This window comes from Mustela erminea, chromosome 3 (assembly GCF_009829155.1).
Source record: "Mustela erminea isolate mMusErm1 chromosome 3, mMusErm1.Pri, whole genome shotgun sequence".
In the NCBI taxonomy this organism is placed as follows: domain Eukaryota; kingdom Metazoa; phylum Chordata; class Mammalia; order Carnivora; family Mustelidae; genus Mustela; species Mustela erminea.
This window is the reverse complement of record NC_045616.1, coordinates 36,480,759-36,498,418: the sequence shown is the minus strand read 5'-3', so window position 1 is coordinate 36,498,418 and position 17,660 is coordinate 36,480,759. Positions and strand designations below refer to the sequence as shown.

The window sequence follows — 17,660 nt, the reverse complement described above, 5'->3', positions numbered from 1 at the left end:
ATTCTCAAGTGTCTTTGCCCCAGGCGGAATTGCACCGCCCTTACCAGGGGCCGGGCTGAGTAATCCGCTTGGGTTTGCTTTCAGGAGCTTTTGTTCCCTGCGCGCTTTCTGTAGAGTTCCTGAGGACGGGAATACAAATGGCGGCCTCCTGGTCTCCAGCCCAGAGGAGCCGAGAGCCCGGGGCCCACTACTCAATGCGCCCTCAGAGAACAGTGCCCAGTTACTCCCATCTGCCTGACCTCTGGCCGCGCTCCGAGCTCACCGAGCCTGCGACCGGTTCAAGGTAACCCCGAGCTGTGATCTTACTGTTGGCTCTGTCTCTGTAGCCAGTTTTCCCGTTCCAATACCCGCAAGCTCTGCGACACTCAGACACCCCCGATCCTTCTGTGACCCTGCTGGACCTGAGGCCACGCTGACCCCGTGTGGGCTTCGCCCCGGTTTAGCCTGCTGAGCGATGTCCCTCAGCGGAACAGACTTTTAAAAGTCCTGATTTTGTGCTCCGTTGCTCCACCGCTTGCCAGCCCCTCCCCCCGGGGTCTATCTTCCCGTCGCTTTGGATTCACTTCTCCGCCGGTCCTACCTTTCAGAAAGTGGTTGTTTTTCTGTTTCCAGAATTGCTATTCTTCTCTTCAATCTGCCGATGGATTTGCCCGTGTTTGCAATCTTTAGATAAGCTATCTAGCTGATCTCCTGCTAGCTGATGTAGTCTCAGCCTGCTACTTCTCCGCCATCTTGACTCCTCCTCAAGAAATATTCTTTCTTTAGGTATCAGGTATCACAGTTTTTTTTTCCCCAAAGGTTGTTCTCCACTTCAGGGGTGGCAGAATAGGGACAAAGAACAAAACATCAGATTACCTAGTGAAAGACAGCAGAAGTTGTGTTCAGGACTGCCAATGCATCAGGAACTAAGGAATAATTCCAGAGTGGTGAAAACTAAAAAAAGGAGAGTAAAACTTAAAAAATATATATATATATATATATATTTCCACCTGTTGGCTGACTCCTTTACTACACATGTGCTAAGTAAATCTCAAAGAAACACAAGTGAGAACAGCAACCATGAGGCTTAAGAAATGAACAGAAATTTGAGTAGCTATGGAGTACTGGAAGATAGATTTCAGACTTTAAACTTTGCCAAAGTGTAATAGTCAATATCCTAGAGCTCTAGTCAATATCATAGACCACTGGTTAAAACTCCCCAAATGCCCTTGCTGTAAAGGCCATACCCAAGAAATAAGTATGATGCCTGTGAATAAGGACTATACCTTATAAGGACAAACTGAATAGGCAGCTTTAGTAAAGCCTTAAATCTAGACACAATGAGATCAAGTTAATCACTGGAATACTAAAACCTATAGAAAGAAAGTTTACCCCTTTGGAAGAAGAAAACATTGTGTTTTGACAGGTATATTTCAACAATGTTCACCGTACTTATGAGGAATACTAAAAAGAGATTGAAATGGCTAAAAATTAATGTAAAACAAAGATAGTAGGTGAGGGCCCACAGATAACTCAGATAATGAAATTATCTGACAGGAACTTTATGACTAATATGTGAACCATGATAAAAATCTGAAAGAGAAGAAAAGATGGAAAATAGAATAAAAAGCAAAGATTTTAACAGAGAATTCGAAATTATAAAAAAATTACAAAGTTATACATTACAATTACAAAATAATTGAAATTACCAAAAAACTACAAAAATGTGATAATATGAGCCCATTGAATGATATTGAACACAATAGGACATAGAATTAGAAAACTACAAATAGAAAAAATAGAATATTTATATACTGAAGCACTGAAAGAAACAAGATTGAGAAAAATAATATAAAGTAAAATGTAAGAAACGTGTGAGACACTATCAAAAGTTCTAACATATGCAAAATTTGAGTCCCAGAGAGAGGGAAAGAAAATGAGGTGGAATCAATGTTTTAGTAAATCACAGCAAATTTTTTAAAAAACTGATGAAAATTTCTCTGTGAATCCCATGCAGATGCAAATATTTCATTTAATTCCATGCCAAATAAATATTTTTTAAAATACCTGTCAAGTTACATCAAAGTGAAACTGTTGAAAATCAAAGATGAAGAGTAAATTTTGACGGTAACCATAGAAGCCAAAGATCTATTTATTACCTTCAAAGGAGTGCTAAGACTGATGGCTGACTTTTTTAATAGGAACAATCGAAGATAGATTAAAATTTGATGATATATTTACATGCTGGAAACATTTCCAATTCACAATTCTATACTCAGAAGAAATATCCTTCAAATATGGAATAGCAAGTACAGTCTCCCCTCCACAGGCACTCTAAACAACTTAAAAAACTTGAAAGACTATACAAAGAAACTCTTCATATCCTGAACCACATGTGGAACAAGGCTTTTTATCTCTAAGAGAAAGGAAGCACATTAAGGAAGTATCACATTCACCAAGACTTCCACCAAGGGTGGGGTAAACTTTCCGAACCATGATAAAAGAAGGGGAATTCAAAAAAGAGATAAGCAGTCTCCCTGAGAAGAGGAAATCAATAATTGCAATATGGGACTCCTGAGGCAGCTTAAATTTGGAAAGCAGGATATGAGAGACAAAGGAGATATGCAGAAAAGAACACCAGAAATCTGCATAAGGATCCTTTGAGCCTTTGGCTGGAGATTAATCTGCACATACACAGGGTGATACTCCATGAGACTTAGCAGAGGACAACTACTGAAGAACTGTATGCTAAAACAGAAATTCTGGAGATTACAAAATTCTGCATACACTGGAGTTTATATGGCCACAGTAGAGAGACTTCACACTCACTCTGGACATTTAACTGAAATGACAGAAAGCCCTTTCTGTAGAAGTAAGCCTACTGTCATGCTAGGTAAGGCTACTGCAAAACTACCCTAATAAATTTTAAAATCAAGACTCAACAAAAATTGTAAATGAACTTCCTGTAAGCACAAAACTCATCACTTTTTAAAAGGAAACTAACAGAATCCAGACTTCAACAATGTAACATCCATAAGGACCAGCATATAATCACAAACTGGTACTCATATGTATAAGTGGGATCCTATCATCTGTAGCTGAAAGGAAAATGTCAAGAGAGATTTAGGGATGTCACTAAAATTAGCAGACAGGAAAATTAAAAGAGCTATTATATATAAGGTCAAACATTTACAGAAAAATAAAGGTGGAAAAGCATGAGAGAAGAATGGAAAATATAAAAAGGAACCAAATTATTCTGCTTCAAAGAATAATCAAGTACATATTACTAGGCTAGCTCTACTGCCATAGACAACCAGAAAATATTTTCAGATGTTGGACACTGGACAGTACAAAGCTATAATCCTGATAGAAGGAAAAAAAAAAAAGAATGAGATGAATTTTATGATTGCCTCTGGACTCTAGTATAGTGAGGTGGAAATCAGTCAGAAGAAGCGTTATCTCCATATGGGGAAGATAAAGATCAGAACTCATAGATACAGAGGCAATGGGGATATATGGTATAGAATACATATATAAGATTGTTATACAGAAAAAAAAAAAATCTCCAGAAATCTATGTGGACTCCTCTTCAGGTTCACCAGAAGACTAGTCAGCTATATCAGGTAGGATGATACTCCATAGGACAGGACAATGAGCAACTACCTTGGATCTGTAAACCAAACAGCCACCAAAACTCACATCATATAGGAAGACATTTGAATTGAGATAAAGAGGAGTGGGAGATATTATTGAATACTTATGATGATAAGTGAGTCACCAGAAATGGTTTACATACATTTTGAATGATAAACCATTCCTGAAGTAAACTACTACAGATGCATTCTAATGGATATAGATAATGGATAATGGATATGGCCAGCTTTCAAAGGATTAATCTAATTCACAAATAATTTAACTTCTGCCAGAAAATATTAAAACTTGAAAAGAAAGTAAAAAATTTCATATATTAAAAAACATAACATTTATAATGCCCAGCATTCAATCAAAATGTATTAGGCACAATGAAGATCCAGGAAAATCTAACCAATAACCTAATAATAATGTTAAGAGAAACACATCTAGAAATCAATGTCTGCAATTGACAAAATTAAAAAAAAACACATTATATATGTTCTAGAATCTAAAGGAAAGCATAAAGATAATGAAAATAAATCCTATAGAAACAAAAAATGGAAATCTTAGGATGAATATGTAATTCACTGAATAGGAATAATAGATTATACACAGTGGAAGGAAAGATTAGTAAACTTGATGATAGGGCCATATTAATATAGGATGTAAATGTTACAGATTTGATGAAGTATCAATGCCATTTGCCCTTTTATAGCTTTTTGTGTGCTATTCATGGTTCTAAAAGAATCTACATGTAATGAATTGTAATTAACTAATCTCATGACATGAATAATATTTTGTAATATTGAATAATTCATATATATGTCTAAACAAAACATTTGTGATGATGACTGTTTATTGTACAAATGTATACCTGTTAAAAATGGTAAAAACTGCAATATAAGTTAGTGATTTGTGATGAAATTAAAATATTTCTGTTTTAAGATGATAACATCCACAACTCCATTACAAAATTTGATCTCAACTTCAAAATCCTTCTTTATTTCTGAATCTAAGCATTGCTTCAAGAATTTTATAGACAATTCACTATAACTTGCCCAACAAAGTAACATTTTTTTCTCAAATTAATGTGTTATTTTATTTTTTTTAATTAAATTTATTTATTTTAGCATAACAGTACTCATTATTTTTTCATCACACCCAGTGCTCCATGCAGTCCGTGCCCTCTATAATACCCACCACCTGGTACCCCAACCTCCCACCCCCCCGCCACCTCAAACCCCTCAGATTGTTTTTCAGAGTCCATGATCTCTTATGATTCACCTCCCCTTCCAATTTCCCCCAACTCCGTTCTCCTCTCTAACTTCCCATGTCCTCCATGCTATTTGTTATGCTCCACAAATAAGTGAAACCATATGATAATTGACTCTCTCTGCTTGACTTATTTCACTCAGCATAATCTCTTCCAGTCCCGTCCATGTTGCTACAAAAGTTGGGTATTCATCCTTTCTGATAGAGGCATAATAGAATAAACATTGTTAAAATATCTATATTGCCTAGAGCAATCTATACTTTTAATGCCATTCCGATCAAAATTCCACCAGTATTCTTCAAAGAGCTGGAGCAAATAATCCAGAAATTTGTATGGAATCAGAAGAGACCCCGAATCGCTAAGGAAATGTTGAAAAACAAAAATAAAACTGGGGGCATCACGTTACCTAATTTCAAGCTTTATTACAAAGCTGTGGTCACCAAGACAGCATGGTACTGTCATAAAAACAGACACATAGAACAGTGGAACAGAGTAGAGAGCCCAGATATGGACCCTCAACTCTATGATCAATTAATCTTCGACAAAACAGGAAAAAATAAACAGTGGAAAAAAGACAGTCTCTTCAATAAATGGTGCTGGACAGCTATATGTAGAAGAATGAAATTTGACCACTCTCAAATTAATGTTAATAGGACACAACATAAGAACTACAATGACTCAGAAAAAAAATGTGTAATTTGGCATTAGTTTCAATTGAACAAAAACTATGTGGAAGGGTTATTTTTAACAACATATTTAGTGATTTTGCTGAAATTAAGGCATTAACAAATTTTATGAAATAATTAGATAGTAATTTGTTAATTGTTTATTTCCTTTTTATTCTCTCAGACATCATAGGATCACTGGGAGACAATTTTCTATGGGTGACTCATATTTCTACACATCTTGCCAGCAGAGACTCTGTCATTCTTCTTGTTCCAGACTACTTTTTAAAGAATATTTGCATGGCAGAGAGACTCGGGAGATATACTGTGTTCTCCCAGGAAAGAAGACAGAATTTTTCTGTTCAGAATAATATCTCTCAGGTGCCAAATTTGGGCAAGTTTGTTTCCACCTCCCTTAAAAGACTCTGATTTCCTGTGGTCAGATTTTCACTCCTATACTACAAGTCACTGAATGCCCAGGCATTGTGTGGCCCTTGTCATGTGACCATGTGGGAATTAGGGCTCGATAATCTGTTATAAGTGAAGGCATTTTGGCTGTTTACAATGCTGTGAGTAATGAAGTCCTTTGTCTCCAGCCCAAGTATCTCATACATTCTTACAATGTCCACATAAGGCAGGCTAATTTGTTAGAATAATTCTATATTAGAGAATATAGAATTCTTGTTAGGTTGCAGGGAGAGCAAAATCTCCCACATGCAACAGTTCTTAATAGGGGACTATTTCCAGAGAACTATTGGAAATAAATACAAAGATTTATCATCTTTGGTATTTTTCACTTAAAACTAGACTTTCCATTTTTTTATTATGAAGATACATTTGTGAGAACAGGGCTACAAAATCTATTATGAAATATATTTTATTAAACTCATTAATTTATAAATTAAATATTTCATCAGGTGGTATGTGAACCTCCATTTTTAGTCTTATCTCAGACTCTGTATATAATAGGGGTGGACTTCCTCACATGAGGTGATCCCCACCAGTATCCTTAATCCAAATATAGAATTACTCCAACCTTGAACATTGAACTTCCAGAAATTCTGATGTGAACTTTACTTCCTTATACTTCATGTGTCTGCTGACAAGACCATTTAGGTAGACCTTGAATGTTATAGCTCTTCTCATTAGACAGTATTGCCTACTCTGCATCTTATCCTGACCCTGATGATTTCCTATCATATTTGTAAATATATAAACCAAAATTGATTTACTCATGTTTCTGTACAGATAAAAAAACTTCAAATTGCCATTTGTCAATAACATAGTTGTATAGCTTTTCACTAATAATCTCTGTGATTTATTTATTTATATCTTTTTATTGTTTCAGGCATAAAAGAGAATCTGGGTAGTTTCCTTTTTTGTCTATGAAAGGATATTCATATAAATGCACTAATTAACTGGATCATCATTGGTTTATTATTTCATTCATGTATTCATTGGACATTCATTGAGTACCTATTATATGCCAGATTCTTTTTAGGCTGGACATAAGACAAATTTTTTTCTAAAATTTAGTAGCAAAAGATAAGTAATAATAAGAAAAACACAGGGCTATTTCAATATATTGAAATATATTTGTTGTTGAAATATATTTCTTTGTTGAATATATTTCAACAAAGCAAACTTCAGCTTGAGGGGCTGTGGACAACAGAACATAATTTCATTAATGGCATTTTTTAAGTCATATGTAAGATTTCCAACTGACTGCACGTAAAAACATTTAGATTTGTTTTTCTTAACTTGGGTTTGGGGTCAAGAGAGCTTTAGAAGTTCTGGGAAAGATGGCAGTTTTAGCACATTTTACAAAAATACTACTATCCAGTACACAATTAAATGAGAAAAAAATAACAATAGAAAAGAAATGAAGAGTTGTAGAAAGTCATTCACCTCATGTTATATTAAAATTTGGATAATATTGAAGGGAAATTAAATGAGCTCAAATTAAAACTTTCTGGACTCAGTATAGAATGACCTATCAAAAGTGTGTGCCTTTCTGATAGGTTTTATTAGTATTTATCAGTTTCAAAAAGAGAGTACTGAAAAAGTGGTTGGGCTCTACCGTTTTAGAAATTCTTTTATCCTTGCTGATAGACAAGAGTTGTAGAACTGAAGGAGAGTATGGTAGGCTAAGTACTAGCATAATTTCATTTTTCCCCCAGTCTATAATCCTAGAACGAAGAGTGAAACATGAAAGCCAGCCTCCTTAGGGCTCAGAAGCAGCATAAACATACAAAATTACAATATAAACCCAATGAGTAGAAGAGTTTCATTCCAAATAAAACCTCACCAAAGTGAGAATTTATAGCCAAATTCCAGGAAAAACAGTTATGGAAACAAATCATTGACACATAATCTCTCAATTTTGTTTGTCTGTTCACAGATAACTTTTCAACAAACTCAGAGAGAAACTACAGAGGCAATGTTAATGAAGTTCTAGTTTTCCATATATCTAGATTCTCATCCCAATCAGGAAACTGAAGGGTAATTCAGGAAGGCAAAAAAAAGTAAGAGCCAGTGGATTAATTTCCTCATTTGACTTAGGAAGACTTAATGCTGACTTTCTTTTGTGTTGGTAAATGAAAAATATGGATTTAAAAAAATTACTTCAAACTACAAACATAACTACTAATAGAAATAAAAGTTTGTGAGCCAAATAAGGTAGCCACAAGTCACAGGTGACTACTAAACATTTAAAATACAGAAAGGAACTTTTTCTTTCATATTATTCAAGTTTAACTTAAATTTAAATAGCTGCATGTGACTGTTAGCCACTGTGTAAAACAGTGCATGTATTGAGCATTAAGAACGTTTCCTCATAGAGTTTGCTTTCTAGTGGTGAAAAAAAAAAAAAAATCCAGAAGTATGTAAACAATCAGTGGAGTAATAAGATAACTTCAGACTGTGATGAGTACCATGAGTAAAGTAAATAGAACAATGTTTTTAAAAATGAATGTAACATGTGTATGTTTGTTGGCAGATATGCTAGATAGGGTGATGGAGAAAAGTGCTGGAATTTGTGTTCAAGCCTAAAAGACAAACTGAATAGTAGACACATGATTGTCCAGTCTCTCTTAGATGTTAGTGTTCAGAGTTCTTTGATTTTTCTGGCGTGGCCCAAGTTTTGCTGATCATCTCCTTGTCCTGTGCTAACATTATTTACAAGGGACATCTGCAACTGAGTGGGTGGCTTTCATGCACTGAGACCCTTATAATTATCCATAATACGTTCATTCTCATACCATCTGCAGTTTTTTGGTTTGTTCTTAAAGCAGAGTTTTGAATTTAGTCTTTCTAAGAAACTTTGCAATTTTCAAGTTCTGCTGGATGTCAGCTGAAAATTTTAATTTTCCCAGATTTGCACAGAGCTGATTCTCCCATCTCTTCATTTTCAGTTATGGTGTTATCGTCTATGAGAAAACAAAAAAAAAGAAAAAGAAGAAGTGTACTTTAATCCTTAGAATTCTCTAATTAAATTTGGATGGAAAAAAGTATTTTCTTTTTTGCAGCAACTTACTGTGGGAAACCATTAAATGTCCCACTTAACTTCTTGACTTCAGATGTAAAGCGATATTCATTTGTAAGAGTTAGATACCCAATACTTTGTACATTACTTGGTATTAATCACTGAAGTGTACCTAAGGAATCACTGGATCAACAGGATGAAAGGAGTTTCACTCAAACAGATACAAAAATCCTTTCAAAGGAAATTGTTAGGCTTAAACTTCGGAATATAATAAATATATGGTATTGTGAAAAAACAAAAGCAAAAACTAATGTTAAAAATGAGAAGCTGAAAGCAACTTGATATAACTTGTAGAAGTTAATGAAATTAGAACAGTATTTGTAGCAAACTATAATTATATAGATAATGTGATACTTCTTAAAAGAGTCTGCAAGTTCAACATAAACCCTTCATATTCTCAAATGAGAAAAAGTCCTTAATAAATTAATATGACAATGGCTTATTAATTCTGTTGGGAGACAAAAATCCAATATTTTACTCTCTAAATAAATTGTACATTGAGTCCAGGCAAAATATGCTATTTTACTATAATGAAATCCATAGTATAGTGAAGATTTTGTTACTGATTTTACAGTTTACTTATCTGTTAATAAGCCTAATACTGACAATTTAGTCATTTGGAAGTTCTCTTATAAGATACAAATCTGTAAATATTTTAAAAGATACAAAATTCAACAATCTTATATGTTAACGCTAAAATAGAATTTGTTTTATACATTGGTAAAATTATTTAGAGGATAATTCTATTAAGTAATTATGTTATGGTGAAGGACAAAATTGAATCACATTACAGATGGGTATCATTTTTCATGTAATCAAACTTATAATCAAGAGTTAAAACAATTGAGTTGTTTTGCTAATCTCTTACTTGGTAGATGGGGGATTAACTTTGCAAGTAGTTCTTTAATAATGAATCAACACAGCTGCATTCTTTCACAGTCTAGAGACAGAGGGTGTAACACACACAAAAAACTCATCAATTGTTCTTATTATTAGTAGCTTTATTTGTTTTAGCATTTTACTGAATTTTCAAACAATAATTATATAACAAAGGATCAAACCAAGTAAATCCCATATTGCCTTTTAGCTACAATACACACTTAATTACAAATAATCAGCATACTCATCAAACAACACTTCGAAGGGCTTGGATTATTTATTACTACCATAAAGCCCTTCATTAAGCATGGAAGGGAGGAGGAGCAGTCAACTCTGTCCAAAAGAACAGAGAGAAAAATGCCTGCGATGTTTAATTTATAAAAAGGCTTTTTCCAATAAAGTAGTTTAAGTTATTTATTACTTTTAGTTATATATTTATTTGGTTAATGCATAATTTGTCACCTAATTTTGCCTTGACTCAGAAGACCACCAAATAAAAAGGAGTGTTTAAGAAACAATTAAGTTATCATATTCTACTCTAAATATAACCTCTTAATTGAAAGAAATGTCACCTCAGCAAAATGTCATTGGCAAGACATTTTTGGCATACTGTATAAAATTCTCTGATCTGAAATTTATCACTATCACCTATAAGTTTTTTTGGACTATGGATTGAAATATGTAAATACCTAAACTTAACAAAATATTCAGGCTTCCAGAGTTTTAAAAATAAACTTAAAGAAAATATTAGAGTGAACATATTCTTTCAAGTTCTAGTATATATCATTTTAGTGATATATGATGCCTCCTTTATTAACGTTGTAAGGAAAAACAGCAGTGTCAATTTTTATGGGAAACTGTGTTCCATGTTCTGTGCAGTGGTGATGACTACTAGTAATCAGTATTAAATATCCATAATCAATATTAAGTATCTATACTGTATTCATCACTTGAAGGTTGAAGATTGGTCAAAATTGTAATGACAGTATATAGTAATATATATATATGGTCCTGTATTATGTTCACATTCAGTAGTGTAAACAGTATCTGTATTACATTACCTCTGCTTAATATAAAACTGTGATATTTATAAAAATTCAGAATGGAGTTCCTTATTTTGTTGAAAGACTCAACTCAGCTATAACTTATTATAAATTCTATTAAAGATTAGTGAAAAATCCCAGTAAATATTATTATCCATATTCAATATTATGGCAGTTTGATGCTCATTAGAAATTTATTTCTGAACTAGATACAAGGTGAAGTAAATACTTCCTTATACTAAGAATTCTCAAATTAAGGAAGAGGAAAGTCTACTTTTACTGATACAAGGAAGATGTTTACATTTTTATTTTTTAAATGTGTTATTGCTAGGGGGATAAAATTGAAAACATTGTCTTTAATCAATGCACAATATTGTGAAACCTTTCTTTTTATTATTTTAATTAAACAGATTTTAAAGTAGATGTGTCTACTAATTGCTTTAGGAATAAAATGCTGTTAGGTGAAATTTAATTACATTACCCCAGCCAACTATGCCTATTACAATAGTGGCGCTTTAAAATTGGTATCTACTTTTATATATACCCTTCTGTTTGTTTGTTTAAGGTTTTAATTTAAATTCCATTTAGTTAAGGTGTAGTATAATACTGGTTTCAGGAGGGAAACCTTGGTGGCTCAGTTGGTTGAGTGCCTGCATCAAGCTCTATGCTCAGCGGGGAGCCTGCTTCTTCCTCTCTCTCTGCCTCCCTCTCTGCTTACTTGTGATCTCTGTCTATAATACTCTTGATTTCATCTCAGGTCATGATCTAAGGGTCATGAGATGGAGCCCCACATTGAGCTCCTTGTTCAGTGGGGAGTCTGCTTGAGAGTCTCTCTCTCCCTCTCCATCTGCACCTCCCCCTGCTCACAGGCATATCTATAAATAAATAAATAAATAAAACCCTTTTAGAAATAATAGTTTCAGGAGACTTTAGTGATTCATCACTTACATATAAACCCACTGCTTATCACAAGTGCCTTCTTTAATACTCTTCACCCATTTAACCCATCCCTTCCCACATCCCTCCAGCAACTCTATTCATTCTCTATTGTTAGGAGTCTGTTTTATCCTTTGCCTTTTTCTTTTTATTTCCTATGTTCATCTGTTTTGTTTCTTAAATTCCACTTATAAGTGAAATCATATGGTATTTGCATTTCTCTGAGTGATTTATTTCACTTGACTTAATAGTCTATAGCTCCAGCCACATCATTGCAAATGACAATATTTGATTCTTTTCTGTGGCTGAGTAATATTCTATTATGTGTATATACCATATCATCTTTATCAGTTCATCAGTTGATGGACATTGGGCTTTTTCCATAATTTGGCTACTGTTAAAAATGCTGCTGTAAACATCAGTTGTATGTGTCCCTTTGAATCAAGTATTTTTGTATCCTTTGGGTAAATACCTAGTAGTGCAAATGCTAGATTGTAGGGTAGTTCTATTTTTAACATTTGAGGTACCTCCATATTGTTTTCTACAGTGGCTGCACCAGTTTGCTTTCCCACCAACAGTTAAGAGGGTTCCCCTTTGTCCTCATCTGCCCTAATATCTTCTCTTATTCTGAAGGTTGCCTTTTAGTTTTGTTGATTGTTTCTTTTCCTGTGCAGAAGCTTTTTATCTTAATAAAGTCCCAACTGTTTATTTTGCTTTGGTTTCTCTTGCCTAAGGAGATATATCTAGAAAGAAGTTGCTACAGCTGATGTCAAAGAGGTGGTTGTCTGTGTTCTTCTGTAGGATTTTTACATTTTCCTCTCTTACATTTAGGTTATTCGTCCATTTTAAATTTATTTTTGTGTATGGCTTAAGAAAGTGGTTCAGTTTAATTCTCCTGCATGTTGCTGTCCAGTTTTCCCAACACCATTTGTTGAAGAGACTGTGTTTTTCCCATTGGATATCCTTTCCTGCTTTGTTGAAGATGAGTTAAACATATAGCTGTGGGTTTATTTCTGGGTTTTCTATTCTGTTGCATTGATGTATGTGTCTGATTTTGTGCCATTACTCTACTGTCTAGATCACTACAGCTTTGTAATATAACTGGAAGTCAGGAATTGTGATGCCTCCAGCTTTGCTTTTCTTCCAGGATTATTTTAGATTTTCAGAGACCTTTTTATTTCCATTCAAATTTTGAGATTGTTTATTCTAGCTCTGTGAAAAGTTCTGGTGGTATTTTAATAGGAATCGCACTAAATCTGTACATTGCTTTGGGTAATATGACATCTTAACGATATTTGTTCTTCCAATGCATGAGCATGGTTTATCTTTCCATTTCTGTGTGTCCTCTTTGGTTTCTCGCATAAGTGTTCTGTAGTTCTAGGAATACAGATATTTTGCCCTTTTGGTTAGGTTTATTTCTAGATATCTTATGGGTTTTGGTGCAATTGTAAATGGCATGGATTACTTGATTTTTCTGTCTGCTTCTTCATTATTGATGAATAAAAATGCAACAGATTTCTGTGTATTGATTTTGCATCCTGCAACTTTACTGAATTTGTGTATCAGCTCTAGCAGCTTTTGGGTGGAGCTTGGATTTTTTCTACATAAAGTATCAAGTAGTCTGCAAATAGTGAAAGTTTGACTTCTTTATTGCAAATCTGAATGCCTTTTATTTTGCCATTGCTATTGTTCGATTGCTGAAGCTAGGACTCCGGTACTGTGTTGAATAACAATGATAACATCCCATCTTGTTCCTGATGTAGAGCAAAAGCTCTCAGTTTTTCCCCATTGAGGATATTAGCTGTGGGTTTTTATATAGGGCCTTTATGATGCTGAGGTTTGTTCCTTCTGTCCCTACTTTGTTGAGGGGTTTTTATCAAGAATGGATGCTGTACTTTATCAAAATATTTTTCTGCATCTGTTGAGAGGATCATGTTTCATATCCTTTCTTTTATTAATGTGTTGTAACACTGATTGATTAGCAAATACTGAATCACTCTTACAGCCCAGGAATAAATCCCACTTGATTGTGGTGAATGACTCTTTTAATGTACTGTTGGATTCAGTTTGCTAGTATTTCGTTAAGAATTTTTGCCTCCATGTTCACTAGGGATATTGTCTGTAATTCTCTTTTTTTGTGGAGTCTTAGTTTGGTTTTGGAATTAAGGTAATTGCTGGCCTCCAAAGAATGAGTTTGGAAATTTGCTTTCCATGTCGTCTTAGTTTTGGTTTTTGGTTTGTTTATTTTTTTATTTGTTTTGGTTGTTGTTGTTGTTGTTGTTGTTGTTGTTTTTGAACAGTTCCAGAAGAGTAGGTATTAAAGTTTTCTTTAAATGTTCAGTAGAAATCCCATGGGAAGCCATCTTACTGTGGACTTTTGTTTGTTGGGAGATTTTTGATTACTGATTCAGTTTCTTTGCTGCTTATTGGTCTGTCCAAATTTTATATTTCTCCTATTTCAGTTCTGGTAATTTATATGTTTATAGGAATTTATCCATTTCTTCCAGATTGCCCAATTTGTTGGCATATAATTTTTCATAATATTCCCTTATTATTGTTTTCATTTCTGTGGTGTTGGAATATGTTCTCTTCCCTCTTATTTGTGATTTTATTTATTTGAAGATGTTCTTTTTCCTTTTTGATAAGTTTGCCTAGAGGTTTATCAATTTGTTAATTCTTTCAAAGAACCAGCTCCTAGTTTTATTGAGCTGTTCTATTTTTGTTTGTTTGTTTGTTTCTGTATCATTTTTTTCTGTTCTAATCTTTATTATTTCCCTTCTGCTGCTGCCTTTAGTCTTCATTCTTTTTTTCTCCTTCTAGGTCCTTTAGTATAAGGTTAGGTTGTATATCTGAGGTTTTTCTTGCTTCTTGAGATAGATCTGTATTGCTATACACCTCCCTCTTATAACCACTTTTGCTGCATCCCAAAGGTTTTGGACCATCATGTTTTCATTTTCATTTATTTATATGTATTTTTTAAATTTCTTCTTTAATTTCCTGGTTGACCCATTCATTCTTTAGTAGCATGTTCTTTATCCTCCACTTATTTGTGGTCTTTCCAGATTTTTTCTTGTTGTTAACTTCTTATTTCATAGGGTTGTGGTTAGAAAAGATGCATGGTATGATCTCAGTTTTTTGTATTTGTTGAGGGCTGATTTGTGAACCAGTATGTGTTCTATTCTGGAGAATGTCCCATCTGCACTTAAAAAGAATGTGTATTCTGCTGCTTTAGGAAGAAATGTTCTGAATATATATATGTTAAGTCCATCTGGTCCAGTGTGTCACTCAAAGCTATTGTTTCCTTGTTGATTTCTTCTTAGATAATCTGTCCATTGCATATCTTGTGAGGTGTTAAAGTCCCCTACTATTATTGTATTATTATCAATGAGTTCCATTATGTTCATTATTAATCGTTTTATATATTTGAGTGTTCCCAAGTTGGGGGTATAAATATATATAATTGTTAGATTCTCTTGTTGGATTTTCTCCTTTATTAAGATATAGTGCCACTCTTCACCTCTTGTTACAGTCTGGTTTAAAATCTAGTTTGATATAAGTATTGCTACTCCATCTGTCTTTTGACATCCATTAGTATAAGCGGTAACTCAGTACTCTCACTTTCATCTTACAGGTGTCTTTAGGTCTAAGATCAGTCTCTTGTAAGGAGCATATAGATAGGTATTGTTCTTTTTATTTATTATGACAACTTAGGTCTTTTGATTAGGGCATTTAGTCCATTTATATTCAGAGTGATTATTGGTCAGTTTGAATTTAGTTACAGTAGTGCCATTTTATTGCTTTTTCTATCATTTTTTCTGTAGATTTTCTTTGTTCCTTTCTTATGTGTGGCAGTTTTGGTCTTTCTTTACCACTCAGTGTTCCTTTAATATTTCTTGCAGAGCTGTTGTGGTGGTCATGAACTCCTTTATTTTTTGCTGTCTGGGAAGTTCTGTTTTCTCATTCTATTCTGAATGGTAGTCTTGATGGATAGAGTATTCATGGCTGCATATTCCCCACCCCCACCCCCCCAGGATGTTCAGTGTATCATGCCACTTTCTTCTGGTTTGCCAAGTTTCTGTTGAGAAATCCACAGCTAGCTTCATTCATTTTCCCTTGTAAGTTAAAGACTTCTTTGACTGTGCCTTTTAAATTTTTTTTTTCTTTGTTGCTATATCTTGCAAATTTAATTACAGTATGTCTTGTTGGTCTGCTTTTGTTGATTTTGATGGAAGTTGTGCCTTCTTGTTCTGGATGTCCATTTTCTTCCCCAGACTAGAGAAGTTTTCTGCTGTTATTTCTTGAAATAAGTTTTCTGCCCTTTTTCCTCTTTTCTTCTTCTGGGACTCTTATAATAATGAATGTTATTACATTTGATGGAATCACTGATTTCCCTGAGTCTATTCTCGGATTGAATTCAGTTCTTTCTCTCTTTTATTTAGCTTCATTAATTTCCAGTATTATGTCCTCATATGTCAATAATTCATTTCTCTCTGTCCTCCAGCCTGCTGTTCATTGCATCAAGCCTGTTTCCAATTTCATATATCATATTCTTCCTGTCTGAGTGGTTCTTTTTTAACCTTTTTTCTCTGTGGTAAGGGTTTCACTGATGTCCTCTATTCTTTTTGAAAGTCCAGTGAATATCCTTATGATTGCTGCTTTAAATTCTACATCAAGCCCATTACTTATGTTTGTTTTACTTAGATCTCTGGCTATGGCCTTACCTTGTTCTTCCATTTGGGATAAATCCCTTCATCTTACCATTTTTTCCCTAAGTTTTTGTCTTCTTCTCTGTGTTAGAAAAGCCAGTTAGGTCCCTTGCTCCTGAAAATAATGACCTTATGAAGAAGAGCATGATGTTTCAAGGTGTCTTCAGTGTGTGCTGCATTGGTTCTGCTGTTATGTCTTTGCTGCTTTGTCTTTCAGGCCAGTCATGCTCAGATACTCTACTTGCCTGCTATGGGCAGTGTTCGGTCACTGCCCTGAAAGTGGTGAGTTTTAGGTGTACCCTGGTTTGCTTATGAAATGAGAACAGACACCAACTCCAGCAGAACTGAGGCCCTGGAAAACTCTCTGGTCAGGAGATGTTCTGTAGTCAGGTTTTTGTGCTGGTCTTCTCAAGGAGGGGCCTGCCTTGCTGTGACTGAGGAAAACTTGACTGAGAAGGGCAGTCAGAGAGAAGGGAGATGCGGCTTGGTGTAAGCAAGTTAGGCAGCCAGTGTCAATGCTGCTCTGCTTCCCACAGGTTGCTCTATGTTTATGCTGAGGGGTAAGGAAGGAAAATGGTGCCATCTAGCTTGTTTGTTCCCACGGAGGTGTCTCCAGGAATGCTGCCTCTCAGGGCTGTGCTCTGGAAGAGCAAATAGTCTCCCCCTCTGTGGGCCCCAGGCATTTTTCAGAGAGCTGTTTTCATGCTGTCTGCCTGGGGTTGTTTGCCTGCCTTCTCTCTTGGAGCTACTCAGTGCCCCTGGGGTTCTATGCCAGCCAAGCCTACTGACCTTTAAAACTCCTGGCTTTAAGCCCTGCTGTTTGGAAGATCTAATGAAATTCAGCACCTCATTTTCCAAGTCAATGGCTTTGGGGAAATGTTTTCCTTGCATGTTTCCCTGTGTGCTCCTTTCTCTCCTGCCTGTCTCTAGAACCACAGCTCCTTTCCCTCTGTAGCACCCATAATCTGTTTCCCCCTAAAACCACATCTACACACTTCCTAC

General features: G+C 34.8%; 1 long non-coding RNA gene across 1 annotated transcript in view; it reads left to right on the top strand.

Annotated features, from left to right (window-relative positions):
- The window catches only part of LOC116586070, a 132,127-nt gene that overhangs the window by 112,084 nt on the left and 2,383 nt on the right, over positions 1 to 17,660 (top strand). Inside the window, exon 3 of the long non-coding RNA XR_004283880.1 lies at positions 7,952 to 8,075. This is a non-coding gene — a long non-coding RNA (uncharacterized LOC116586070). The remainder of the gene's footprint in view (positions 1 to 7,951; positions 8,076 to 17,660) is intronic.